Source organism: Mustelus asterias, chromosome 20 (genome assembly GCF_964213995.1).
Source record: "Mustelus asterias chromosome 20, sMusAst1.hap1.1, whole genome shotgun sequence".
In the NCBI taxonomy this organism is placed as follows: Eukaryota; Metazoa; Chordata; class Chondrichthyes; order Carcharhiniformes; family Triakidae; genus Mustelus; species Mustelus asterias.
The window spans coordinates 8477257-8486640 of NC_135820.1; positions in this window are offsets into that span (position 1 = coordinate 8477257).

Genomic DNA, 9384 nt, shown 5'->3' on the forward strand with positions numbered 1-9384 from the left:
AAATGTGAGGTGATTCATTTTGGTAGGACTAATTTAAATGTGGATTACAGGGTCAAAGGTAGGGTTCTGAAGACTGTGGAGGAACAGAGAGATCTTGGGGTCCATATCCACAGATCTCTAAAGGTTGCCACTCAAGTGGATAGAGCTGTGAAGAAGGCCTATAGTGTGTTAGCTTTTATTAACAGGGGGTTGGAGTTCAAGAGCCGTGGGGTGATGCTGCAACTGTACAGGACCTTGGTGAGACCACATTTGGAATATTGTGTGCAGTTCTGGTCACCTCACTATAAGAAGGATGTGGAAGCGCTGTAAAGAGTACAGAGGAGATTTACCAGGATGCTGCCTGGTTTGGAGGGTAGGTCTTATGAGGAAAGGTTGAGGGAGCTAGGGCTGTTCTCTCTGGAGCGGAGGAGGCTGAGGGGAGACTTAATAGAGGTTTATAAAATGATGAAGGGGATAGATAGAGTGAACGTTCAAAGACTATTTCCTCGGGTGGATGGAGCTATTACAAGGGGGCATAACTATAGGGTTCATGGTGGGAGATACAGGAAGGATATCAGAGGTAGGTTCTTTACGCAGAGAGTGGTTGGGGTGTGGAATGGACTGCCTGCAGTGATAGTGGAGTCAGACACTTTAGGAACATTTAAGCGGTTATTGAATAGGCACATGGAGCACACGAGGATGATAGGGAGTGGGATAGCTTGATCTTGGTTTCAGATAAAGCTCGGTACAACATCGTGGGCCGAAGGGCCTGTTCTGTGCTGTACTGTTCTATGTTCTATCCCACCCTCACACACCTCCGCCCCCAACCCTAGAACAAAGAATGAAGCCTCCAGTTCTATTTTAATCAGGTTGTGTGCGTTTGCCTTTAACCATCATCCCAGCAACTCCACGTTAACGTTGATTCTGCTCCTAGCTTAGAAAGGATGACATTTCAGCCCCAGGCTTTCTGAGGAGAGATGGGTGCACTGCACAGAGTAAAGTGAAAATTGCAGCGAGATGCCTGTTTTGGACATCATACAGTCCTGAAATGATGCAGCAATGAAATAGGCTGTTCAATTTACTGAATGCATGCCAACTCATTCACAGACTGATGAAATATCAGTTGAACTGCCGCTAAGTTAACCAGCAGATTATTCTCTCTCTCTCTCTCTCTCTCAATTACCTCTCGCTGTCATCTGTTCTACATTACATAGAAACATAGAAGACAGGAGCAGGAGGAGGCCATTTGGCCCTTCAAGCCTGCTCCGCCATTCATCACAATCATGGCTGATCGTCCAACTCAATAGCCTAATTCTGTTTCTCCCCCATAACCTTTGATCCCATTCACCCCAAGTGCTATATCCAGCCGCCTCTTGAATACATTCCATGTTTTGGCATCAACTATTTTCTGTGGTAACGAATTCCACAGGCGCACCACTCTTTGGGTGAAGAAATGTCTCCTCACTCCCATCCTAAATGGTCTACCTCGAATCCTCAGACTGTGACCCCTGGTTCTGGACTCTCCCACCATTGGTGGGGGAATCGAGGGTGACAGATCTATGCCGATATGCATCCTCTACACAAATCTGCTGGAACATTTTCCCAAACCTCCATCCCACCTGCACGAGATAACCACAGGAATGTGGTGAAGAATGGAATGATGGACTGATAATGTGAGCTGAAGAGGAGTGGGCGGAGGGAACAAAGCCACTCTGGGATTGCTAGTGGAATGATCTATTACTGTGTTGTGCATTCGGGGTGGTATTTCGATATAATATACATCTGCTGCTTGATTTATCGGCTGGAAGTTGAATTATTGAATTAAATCCTTGTCTAATTATTGAACTAAATCACCCAATCCCTGTGTAGTTAATTTTCGATGGCACAACCATTAGTCTCAGCAACAGGAATCAAACCGATCCATTGTTAATTGAATCACGTTGTCATATTGCCCCCAGGTACTTGGTTTAATAGAGTCTCTTGATGCTGTGGTCACCTGATAGTGTGTCTGAATCTTTTCAGCAGTTGAGGCCAAAATATTATATATCTTCAAGGAGGAGTTGGATATAACTCTTAGGGCTCAAGGGATCAAAGGATATAGAGGGGGGCGGGCGGGGAGGGGGGGAGGAGGAGGGGGAAACAGGAACAGTTGATGTGATCTTTGTGGTCTGCCATTGAGAATAATAATAAACCACATGGTCAGTGGCAGGAAATTAACTGAAACATTTTATTATCACATCTTAATCCGAGCACAGTCAGCATAAGACTGACCAGGCAAGCTCCACACAGGGTGGGGCTTGACTCTTGGGTCACCTGACCCATTCTCTTAAAGGGGCATGCCCCAACTCCGCACGTAGCCAAGTCCATTTAACACACCCACCCACAATAGCCATCCAATTACTCCTACCTACAAGATCCAGGCAACTGCCCCCCGCCCATAACACCCCCCCCAAACCCTCCACCCACAACACCTACCCAAAACTCCCACCCACAACACCCCCACCCACAAAATCCACTCAATACCCCCATCCACAACACACACCCAACACCCCCTCATCCACAACACCCACCCAAAACACCCCCCCACCCACAACACACACTCAAAACCCCCACAGCCACCCAAAGCCTGCACCCACAACCACCCCACCCACAACATCCACCCAACACCCCCTCACCCACAGCACCCCCACCCACAAAATCCACTCAACACCCCCATCCACAACACCCACCCAACACCCCCACATCCACAACACCCACCCAACTCCCCCACCCACACCCCCAACCCAAAACCCCCACCCAACTGCCCCCACTCCCAACAATCACACAAAACCCCACCCACTACACCCACCCAAATGTCCCCCACAATACACTCAAAACGCCCCATCCACCCAACTCCCCCACCCACAATACCCACCCAAACTGCCACCCACAACACCCACCCAAAACTCCTACCCACAACACCCACCCAAAGCCTCGACCCACAACACCCACCCAACTCCCCCATCCACCCAGCTCCCCCTGCTCCCAACAATCACACAAAACCCCACCAACAACACCCAGCCGACTGCCCCCACTCACAGCACCCACCCAACTAAATCCCTTCCAAGATGTTGAACCAATCAATCTACATTCTGCATGAAATGTCGTGGAACAATGCAAAGCTTTCGGTCCATCATCCATGCGCCCAAACTGGATGAGGCAACCCAAAGCAGCCCCCTCTCTCCACTGAGACTCCCGTCCTGCCTAATCCTTTCAATTCCATTCCGCAAAGATCGGAGACTTTATTTTAGAATGTTACTCTAGAGACTGCCTTCAAAAGTGTGGGGGGCAGGGGTGGGCAGGGGTGCTGGGGAGGGTAGTATTGAAACTCAGAGCGAAGAGCCAGAGGACATCTTGAAGTAGGATTTTATTTCTAGGATTCAGGATGCACTAAAAAGCCTCATTCCTCTGCCAACTTGCCACAGAAGGGCTCACACTAATAAACTCACACTGCATGCTCCCTCTCCATGGATGCTCAGTCATAGCTGCCAGAGGGATGCAGACAGTTGACCCTGTTCCTCCTCACATGCTATTATAATAATACAGTAAATCAATTAACTGAATGAATGCCCGATCAACTTAATCTATTTGGACCATTTTCCAGTGCCTTGACTATATCCCTAAATCCCAATTCCCTGAAGTCTATTTTTGGAAACAAAGACAGCATGGGTGGCAGGGTGGCATTGCTTCCTCACAGCGCCAGGGACTTGGGTTCAATTCCTGTCTGTGCGGAGTTTGTACGTTCTCCCCATGTCTGTGTGGGTTTCCTCCGGGTGCTCTGGTTTCCTCCCACATTCCAAAGATGTGCAGGTTAAGTGGATTGGCCATGGAAAATTGACACTTAGTGCAAAGGGGATTAGTAGGATAAATATGTGGGGCCATAGGGATAGGGCCTGGGTGGAATTGTTGTCGGTGCAGGCTCGATGGGCTTAATGGCCTCTTTCTGCACTGTAGGGATTCTATGATTCTTTACTATTTCAATGGCAGAGGCGCACAGAGTGAGTTCTCTAATAGCGAGACAAACCAATTTTTCATGGCAGTTAGATTAGATTCTTGAGAAATAGATGTCTCTGTTTATTTAGAAGAACTGTTCCTGACCATGGAAATAAATCGATATATCTATCTTGAGTGAGAAGTGATTTGTCTGTACCTGCCGCGACTGAAAATGGATTTCAGTCCCATGGCTTGTGTCTGGGGATTGAACGGACACGGTTTACTCAACTAGATCTCTTTATTATTGCTCCTTTTCCAATGTGACCGATCTGCTGTCAACTCTGCAACAATGACACTGTCCATATGACACTCCCCCATCGACCACAGGTGGAACCAGCAGCTCCAGTACACGTGTGGCCAACACCACCAGCTCAACTGGGACCAACACCACCAGCTTAGCTCAGTCCAATGCCACCAGCTCAACTGGGACCAACGTCCCCAGCACAACTGGAATTGGCACAACCACAGCAGCCGGAAACGGCACATCAACCGCAGCATCAAAGAGCACATCAGCTGCAATCTGCTGTCTGATTTTCCTGTTTGCTCTCAATGTTAAGTGATGCCGGCGGGCAGCTTTTTGCTTTTCTTGGCTTGCCTGCTCACATTCAGTTTCATTCTTTAGTGTATTGTTTCTGAACATTTAAAACAGTGTTGGTCTTTAACACTTTGCTCTGCTGATGTGGGCATCACCACACTCTCCCCATCAGCCCCACTCCCCCCCCCCCCCCCCCCTCAAACCCAACCACCCTCACCTCACCATCCTTCACCTGGCACCACTGTGGTTGGCTCACTTCTCAGTTGAAGAGGAAGGTAAAGGATTCCAGAGTGACCACGTTGCACTCCGTAAACAAATGTGCTCACATGGAACATGGGGTGGAACCGATGAGAAACCACATATCCCGCTCCCCCACGCCCTGCCATACTCACCCACCCACACACATTGTGAGCAATTGGAGAGGAGAGTGTGCAAATGGCAAAGTGAAGTATTATTTCAGTTAATTAGCCAGTTCACACGGTTTCGTGGGGTCAATGGAAATGATCATTCTCTTTCATAGAATCCCTACAGAAGAAGGCCATTTGACCCATCGAGTCTGTACTGACCACAATCCCACCCAGGCCCTATTCCCGTAACCCCACACAATTATCCTGCTAACCCCCCTGACACTAGGGTCAATTTAGCATGGCTAATCAACCAAACCCGCACATCTTTCTGTACTTGTCCCTTCCTTGCTCTTTCTAAATCTCCAGTTCTCTCTATATTTCTGTCCAGGCTTTTCCTTCTCCGGCAACTTTCTACATTTCCATCTATCTCTGCCTTGTTTGAAATCTCCGGTTTTCTCTCTGTCTCCGTGCACAGCTACACCCCACTCGCTCTCTCTCTACATCTCAATTTCTCTCTTACTCTTTTCAGATATCCAACTCTCTCTCTCTCTACATCTGCATTTCCCTGTGTCTCTTTCCACATCGCAATCTATCCCTATCTCTCTACATCTCAAATTTTCAGGGTCATTTTAGGCATCTTGATTTCTCTTTATTCATCTCGAACTGATTCAACCACTTTCTAAAATCTACACCTGAAAATATCTTTCTCTAATTCTGTAATTTCATCATTTCTATTCCTTTGTTTGCTGGATTTCCATCTGTCCCCCGCATTTTTTATATCCTTGATCCACTATTTCACTGTGCTGCTTTCCCACTCTGAATTTTCCAATTACTTCTCCATTTCTTGTTTTCTGCCGTACTCTCTTTTAGATCTGTTGTGGGAAAAATCCACTAGTAGTCAGACTTCGAGATTCAGAAAATACGATTTATTTAACGGAGCTCCGGGAGGTAAGGCACAAGTTCGTAGAACACCCTTTTCTCGCTAGAATGTCGGGAGCGGTCCATTTTTATACCCTTTACACAATGGGTAAACCGGTGATTCGAACATTATCACATCGTTTAAGCAGGTACAAACAGATATAGACATTTAACATAGTATTGTTCTTATAAATGGGTACATTTCCTCATGTCTGTATCTATCAATGGTTAGTTTTGGCTCATTCAGGTGTTAATTGGTTTCCTCGCATTCATATTTTCCCGCTCTCCCCAAGGCTAATCTATCCTCTTTGTTTCGGGTTTTCCGTATCTTAAAAGATGTCTTGACCCTTGGCTTGGCTTCCTGAGGTGTTTGTTTGCTATGAGTCACTGTCTGTGATTTGGAAATGGCTTGTCTGTTAGGTTTTGATTTAAAGTGATTTCTGATAAGTGGGAGCCGGTGTCTGCTTTTTGGCTTCTTTCCCAGTTAACTCTTTATGTGCCAAACAGCCATTTTAAAGTGTGCTCTCCTTGTATTTTTTCCCTTTACAGATCCAAACACATAAATAGTCCACAGGGCTTACTCAGAAACATCAGTCACAGGTGGTGGTCTCTATCTTTCTCTGTGCGGCTACCGTGCTTTCCATTTCTACACATCCACTCCCTTTTCATTCATTGGTGATTTTTTTTGGATTGGAGAGAGAGAGAGAAGAAAGAGGAGGATTAATGATGTAACTAGGGAATGGTCTAGGTGGGAGCCTTGGGGAAGCCTTTGCTTACACTGGAGTACAGCAACACTGAGGCACCCTCTCCGATTGTATGGCCAGCGGTACCTATCTGCTCTGTACAGAATGGGATTGATTGTCACACGTAATCAATATGATCTGTAACTCTCTCTACACCTCCCTGTCTCTTTGGACCACTGTCAACCTGTCCCTGGTTCTCTTCACCCCCCCCCTTCCAGTCACTCTCTCCATACCTTCATCTCCAGTCGCTACCAGTGTACCTGTTTCTGCAACTCAGTGTTTCTTTCTCTATGTGAACAGTTATCTTCCTATATGTCCACCTCTCTCTGATTCTTTCTATTTATCACTACCTTCCTCATCAGGTGCAAATTTGTTAACTGGGCTTCACTTTTGGCTTTACTTTTGTTAACTGTATGGCACACTGATATTGGTCTGGAGTGCCACACCATTGAGCAATACAGCACAGAAACAGGCCCTTCAGCCCAACCTGTCGATGCGGACTATAGTGCCATCCGAGATAGTCCCAATTGCCTGCGTTTGGCCCATATCCCTCTAATCCTTTCCCATCCATGTACTCATCCAATTGCGTTTTAAATGTTGCTCTTGTACCTGCCTCAATCACTGCAGCTCATTCCATATACTCACCACCCTCTGCATGAAGAAGTTGCCCCTCAGGTCCCTTTTAAATCTTTCCCCTCTCACCTTAAACCTATACCCTCTAGTTTTTAATTCTCCTTCCCTGGGAAAAAGACTAAGTACGTTCATCCCCTATCATCCCCTCATGATTTTATACACCTCAATAAGGTCACCCTTTATTCTCCTACGTTCAAAGGAGTAAAGTCCTAGCCTGACCAACTTTTCCCTATAACTCAGGTCCATTAGTCCTGGCAACATCCTCGTAAATCTTCTTTGCACCCTTTCCAGTTTAACAATGCCTTCACTATAACAGGGTGACCAAAAGAGTACACAATATTCTACAGTGGCAGACACAAAGGGTGATCTGCTCCCCTCAATGCCTAACATTTGCCTGCGAGTTCTGTGGACTGCAGACGTGTTCCTCCATTATTCATTGAATGATCTAATTCAGAAGAAGGGGATTCTTGCTCATTGTGGTGTCTCTTTGAAAGATCCTTCCAATTAGCCCCAGTGTCGACTTGACTTTCATTGGGAGTCCGCCAGTGATTCATTTAATTGGGGGGGCATTTACTTAAGGGGGCAGACTTGTGGTTGGCCTACAGTGGAGCTGTTTGTGATTAGGTCTGGTCCAATGAAACATTGCCCACTACTATGCACTCCGCTCCCCACCAACCCCCCCCCCCCCCCCACTCCACCCGCCCCCCGCCCCATAGGTTTCCCTTCCAAGTCTATACCTAATTGTTTTCTGCATGTTACTAATGGATCTTATTCCATCACTCTAACTGGAAATGAGATAAAACTCATTGCCATAAGAAAGGAAAAACATCCCTTTCAATTGCCTTTGGGTTTTACACCCATGATAGAAACCACTCCTCTCTGGTTATCATGTTCATATTCACTCTGGAAAAATGAAATATCCATAGTTTGAAGCATCTCTTTCAGGATTTCCCTTAATAATCCCTGCTCTAATGTTGAACAAGTTCATTGTTTTCTCTTCATCCACATAACTGAAAGTCCTTAGAACCTGGTACTATTCCTGTAAATATATTTCTCATGTCCTCTCATAGATTTTTGCTTGGGGCACAATGTTCGGCTCATAGTTTCATGGCCATTGTTGACATTGGTGAAATTGGGTGAATGTTTTTGATGCTAATAAAGGCTTCGCATGGATTTTTGTGTCTGCACCTTTGTGTTATTCTCAGTTGGATCATGCTGACCCAATTGGGCTCGATTGTCCATTACAACTCCCAATATCCACTGCATTTTCTTGTTTTTCGCATAGTTAATGGAGCTGAATTATTTCCCTTCACATTTGTTCTGGTGCAGAGTTCTATCTTTCCCAGGGTGTGATGCTTTTTTGCAAAAGCATACTTTGAAACATTGCAAATATTTCAAAATGGCCTCACAGAAATGTATGCAGCTTCTGATTCAGATTTCCAGTCTATGAAATATTTTTATCCTGTGTATTAATCTATTTTCCGGTCTGATTCTCCCAGGACCATTTTGAGGCAATTTGATCCCACCATCTGATGGTTAGATGTTGCTCAATAAGCTACAGGTAGTTTGCTAAGCACTTTAAGGACACCCTTTTTTTTCTTTAAGGACCGGGCGGCATGATGGCACAGTTATTACCACCGTAGCCTCACAGTGCCAGGGGCCCGGGTTCAGTTTCCGGCTTGGGTCTCTGTGTGGCGTTTGCATGTTCACCTCGTGTCTGTGTGAATTTCCTCCAGGTGCTCCGGTTTACTCCCACAGTCCAAAAAACATGCTAGTTAAGTGCATTGGCTAAATTCTCCCTCAGTCTACCTAAACAACGACTTGGGGATTTTCACAGTAACTTCATTACAGTGTTAATATAAGCCTACTTGTCACGCTAATAAATAAACTAACTATAACAGTTTAGATGGCATAAACACTGGACGTTGCCCCGCCAGACTAGAATTCACTAGTTTGTCAGGGGAGGGTCGATTGTTAAAGCTGTATGTGTGTGATTCTGAAAATGTCCAGCAGAGGGTAAATAAGTAAATTTCTGTATGTGTGTGTGTGTGTGTGTGCTGTAACAGTTTTTTTTGTCAGAGATTTACTTTTCTTGTCTCTGGTTAACTGAATTAATTAATTTTTTTAAATCTCAAAGCCTCTTCTCAAACCCGTTTCAGTATCTTGTGATTTTTCTGTGATACAATGCCATTCTCTG